This window comes from Neodiprion pinetum, unplaced genomic scaffold, assembly GCF_021155775.2.
Source record: "Neodiprion pinetum isolate iyNeoPine1 unplaced genomic scaffold, iyNeoPine1.2 ptg000056l, whole genome shotgun sequence".
NCBI classification, from domain to species: Eukaryota; Metazoa; Arthropoda; class Insecta; order Hymenoptera; family Diprionidae; genus Neodiprion; species Neodiprion pinetum.
This window is the reverse complement of record NW_027184485.1, coordinates 107501-112500: the sequence shown is the minus strand read 5'-3', so window position 1 is coordinate 112500 and position 5000 is coordinate 107501. Positions and strand designations below refer to the sequence as shown.

At 57.1% G+C, this 5000-nt stretch overlaps 1 pseudogene; it reads right to left on the bottom strand.

The window, feature by feature from the left end:
• Positions 1–5000, bottom strand: part of LOC138191344 (large subunit ribosomal RNA) — a 10506-nt pseudogene that overhangs the window by 3010 nt on the left and 2496 nt on the right.

The following is a 5000-nucleotide window of genomic DNA, read 5'->3' as shown; positions in this document are numbered from 1 at the left end:
TGCCAGACCTGTTTGGCCCAGTCAGTGCGATAGCTCTTCTTGAGCTGGGCTTTATATTCGTCCAGCTCTTGAAGAGACAAAGGCCAAGGGAGTTTCAGTGTTACGGCGTATGCTTCAAGCCGCCGTTGGGCTCTCTCCGATTCGAGGGCTCCGCTCACGACCGGGTCTCTTGACGCTTGCGCTTTAATGGCATTGCGCAAGGCTGCAATAAGCGTCATTTGTTTTAGTTCGGTGAGACCCAACCCCCCTTCGCGTTTCGGAGTGTAGAAGAACTTAACACTGGTCGAAGGCGTCAGGTGGAGGATCTCCCGAACACTTGATCGAACGAGCCGGTCGATTCGTTCGAGAGCGGCCCCCGATGGAGGACTGCAGATCAGACCGTAGGTGAACCTTGGTAGAATGTAAGTGTTTAGTAGGTTCACCTTCTGCATAGGCTTGAGAGGAAGCGCTCGAATTCTCCCGAGTACTTCCTCCAGGGGTCTGATATCGAATGCGCTGAGTACGCCGAACCAGGGCGAGACCCTTGCCCCAAGATAACGTAGGGCATCTTCGGGCGGAGCGAATGGGATCGATTGGTCGCCGATCTTTACGCTCGGATCCCTCAGATACCAGGTCTTGCCACCTGGGACGTACTCAAAGCTCGCGCACTTCTCGACAGAGAGCTTCATGCCGAGTTCAGCCAGGTACTCACTCACCGTACCAAGCTGCCTTTGTGCCATTTTGGCATCCTTCGACAACAGGACCAGATCGTCCGCGAACGCCATCACTGATAGATTCTGGTCGTCCACGGCCATGCCCTGTGTCTCGGTTTGCAAGCGTTCAAGCAGGGGTTCGATGGCGAGGTTGAATATGAGGGGAGAAAGCGGGTCGCCCTGCTTCACCCCTCGTTGCAGTTCGATTTGTACCTCGCCACCCTGCGACTTGATGGTCGTGCCGCAGCCCCTGTACATATTGGCCACGTAAGAGGCAACCGACGGTGGGATACCCTTTCTCTCCAGACCTTGCGCAATGGAGGAGTGAGGGACGGTGTCAAAAGCCTTCGATATATCTAGTACAGTTATTACACCGCCTTTCCTCTTGGCGTTCGATATGGCTGCTTGCAAAAGTTGTATGTTTGCATAGCAGCCATTTTCCTCCGTGAAACCTTTCTGCCGACAATTCAAAGTAAGGACACCTCTCAGCCTTTGATCTAGCAGGGCAGAAAATAGCCTGCTGATCATCGAGCTGACGGTGATAGGTCGCCAGTTCCTGACGTCTGAGGTGTCCTTGCCGGCTTTAGGGATCAGCGTTGTTCTATTTGTTCTCCACGCCTTAGGGTAGTGTCGGGCGTGGAGTAGAACGTTAAATAGTCTGGAGAGGGCAACGTACGTCTGCTTGCTCTGGAGGTCCGCACGTGTCACTCCATCCGGTCCGGCAGCCGACCCGCTGCTGATCCTGGCCACCTTCCTCTCCACTTCCAAGGCGGTCACCGGGACAAGTATTTGATTGACAGGTACGGGCTCTTCTACCCCAGGGGGTAGAGTTGTGTCAGGTCCCGGTTCGCCCCAAAGCTGCTCATACAGCTTTCGCGTCGGCTCCATCGCGGGGCTTCCGCTAGGCTGTAGTATGGAGAGGTTGTTGGCCGTCACAGCTTCTGCCAGGCGCTTTGTGTTGTTGTTGTATAAGTCTTGGCACCTGGCGTAAGCGAACTTTCGTCGCCAAGTTCTATTTGGTGGTCGGCCCCTTGCCGGACGGTGACTACGTTTGACACGCGGCCCCCTCGGCGCTCTCGCACTACACCCCTTCCGGGGATCGCAGCCAGGCTTGATCTGGTTTAGCAGCTCCTCGTACAGGGCATCGATGCTATGCTCGTTAAGATCGTTTGAATCGAGCAGCCGCTGTAGAGAGCTGGTCCACTCAGACCAGATGCCTGCATCACCATTCTCCTTGCGAGCCTCTCGAATGAGCGGTGCGTCCTCCGGGCCCATGACAGGTGGATTGGGTTCCGGAGGCTCATTCGTCGCATGCGCAGCCAGGACATTGGCTATGTCCTGAGCGTCACCTCGGTCCGGTAAGGCAGGGTGTATAGGTTCCTGCACTTCCTCGCCGACGGCTAGCTCCTCCTCGGCTTGCGCTCGTCGCTGTTCCCTGTCGCGGAGACGCCGGCGTGCGTCCGAAATTTGCTTATTTGTACGGTCGGGGAAGAACTCCTTGAGCTTGACGTTGATATAGCGCTCTTCGATGAACTCTTGCTCAAGCTGAGCAAGACGTTCGAGATCTTCGTCCGACCAGACCGTGGCTTTACGGCCACCAGGAGCGCCTGGCTTCTCCGCGATCGCGACACGCTTTTCGTTTCTAAGGGCTGGGTGCTCGTGGCGTTCGTGAGCAGACAGGCCCCTTTGCGAAGCGAATGACAGGTCGCAGAGGACGCATGGGTATGGCAGTGCCTCGTTCACTTGCCTCGGCGCACAGGTAATGATATGTACACGCCATCCGTGGACTCTAGGGAAGGTGCGTAAGCAGCCTTCGCACTGCCAGAGGGTGCAGATAGTAGGGTGTTCCTCTTTTATGTGCTTGTCCAGTTGCTTGCTGTCAGTGCAGATGATGTTTTGACCTAGCTGCAAGCACTTCGGACAGCGTTGTACTCTGTTCAACGCCGCGACCAGAACGAAGCGTTCTGTGGCTCGGAAAGCATTAATGTCGTCAGCCTCCGTGCTCCGGCCGGCAACGGAGGGACGACGTGGTCGGGTGGATGGACCAGGTTGATCACTTGGGGCAGCATCACTCCCCGCTACTGCACTCGCACCTTCGGCAATTAACTCTGCCACGACCGGTACATCCCGAGTAGCGTTAGGTGTACCGACCGCCTCCGAGGCATCGTTGGGTGGACGATCCATGGTGCTCCGGAAATATACTGCATGCCCGAGTCCCCCCGAGCATGAGGAGCTATTACGGCAGCATCTACGCCGGGACACTTACGGTAGTTCCTCACCGAGCGCACCGGTTGTCTCTCCAGCCGCCGCTCTTTGACTCGAACGGTATCCACTCTGTTAGTGTTAAAACCCCTTGGTCACTTCACAAGGGAATGCGCCTGGGTGGTGCGCATTGGCTGACGTAAGAGTGCGTGCCAAACACTACGAGCAAGGAGGGACCTGCACCTCTTGCCGTACAGGCGTGTCGGCGTTGAGTATACAGGTTTGGCCCCGCCTGTCACTCGCGCTTGCTCTCCACCCGAGGGTGGGCGACCCCCGACCGACGTGGCCGAAAGTCCCTAACGTGAACTACCCGGCTCCGAGCGAACTCGGCACCGGGTGCTCACAATTAGGTTCGAAAGACACTAAACGAGAAAAGCCCGAATGCTGAGCGGAACTCAGCACCGGGCTTTAGGTCTTTCTTTCGCACAGGCTTAGTCTTCAGACTCGATCAGCCGATCGAGCCGTCGGACACCACCCCGCCTTTCGACGTCGCCAGATTTGGTTCAATCGCTGGTTGGTTCACCAACGCACCGCCTGGTTGGGGCGATGAAACTAAGCGTAAGCGTGCTCGTCACGCACGTCGGGTATCGCGGCGAGCTATGTACAAGAGAGTCATAGTTACTCCCGCCGTTTACCCGCGCTTGCTTGAAGCAAGCGCGGGTAAACGAAAGTAAAGGCATGTGCTGCACAGCCTTTTAACATAAGAACCTCGACGTGTGTGACGAGCACGCTTACGCTGATGTCGGGGTGAACGTTGAGGCCGTCGTTTGAGGTGTCGGCACAGGCACTCCTGAACCCAGTATCCGAGACGAGTCCTTTTGGCAGACCACACGGCGTTCACCCCTAAAACTACGGGTTTAGCTGCCCAATCCCGCTGATGCGGGCAACAGATGCGATCTGTAGTAAAGAGGTGTGGTAGCCTGTCTAGCCGGCCAACTTGGCATGGCAAAAGCGAAAGCTGGGGCGACGATGACTCGTTTGAACGTTACGAGGGGAGCCTTGTTGACACGAGTACCCTGTTGGGGCAAAACTGGGTAAACGGTGGGGCCGTCGTTTGAGGTGTCGGGCCAGGCGCACTCCTGCTGTGTTAGTATCCGAGACGAGCCCCTTGGCAGACCACACGCCGTTTACCCATAAAACTGAAGGAGTTGCTGCCCGAAGCTGCTTGCAGCGACGGATGCTGCCTTCAGTATGGAGGTGTGGTAGCCTGTCTAGCGATAAGCTGGGGCGACGGCGACTCGTCCAACGTTGCAAGGGGAGCCTTGCTAACACGAGTATCTGAGGGGACGGGGAGCCCCACCTGCCGGCTACAGGTGCCCCGTCATTTGGTGTCGGCCTCTTAGGGGCAGCGCGTCTCGCTTAGGAACATGGATCTCGTGCCATAGTGCGTTGAAGGCTGGAGTCCTTTTACGGGGGGGGGGTTCGGGCCCCCCTGCCCAGCCACCACATAGGGCAGGCGTTTGAGGTGTCGGGCACGTTTACGTGTACTAGTATCCGAGCCTAGCTCAGGTGTGATGGTCCGTATCCGGTAGGTTCACCGGGGAAATCGGAGTTTTAAGCAGTCTGGTTCCGGTGTTCACATAACAAACACCCCTGTTTAAAAGTCTTGATGGTCCGGGTCTAGCGGATGCCTGGCTCTGCCGTGTTCGTAGACTGTAAGTAACTAAAGTTACCGGTTTGAGGCTCGATGCAGGGGGAACGTCGGGCATCGCGCGCCGGCACCCCCGGGAGGGGAATGGGGGGCCTGACCGGCCCCCCAAACCCCCCGGTGGCGGTCGTAACCATGACTCTCCCAGGAAGAGAGAGTCATAGTTACTCCCGCCGTTTACCCGCGCTTGCTTGAATTTCTTCACGTTGACATTCAGAGCACTGGGCAGAAATCACATTGCGTCAACACCCGCTAGGGCCATCGCAATGCTTTGTTTTAATTAGACAGTCGGATTCCCCCAGTCCGTGCCAGTTCTGAGCTGACCGTTGAATGGCGGCCGAAGAGGACGACGGCAACGGCGAACCGCCGCCGAAGCCTCGCAGCAAGGAAGATCCGCG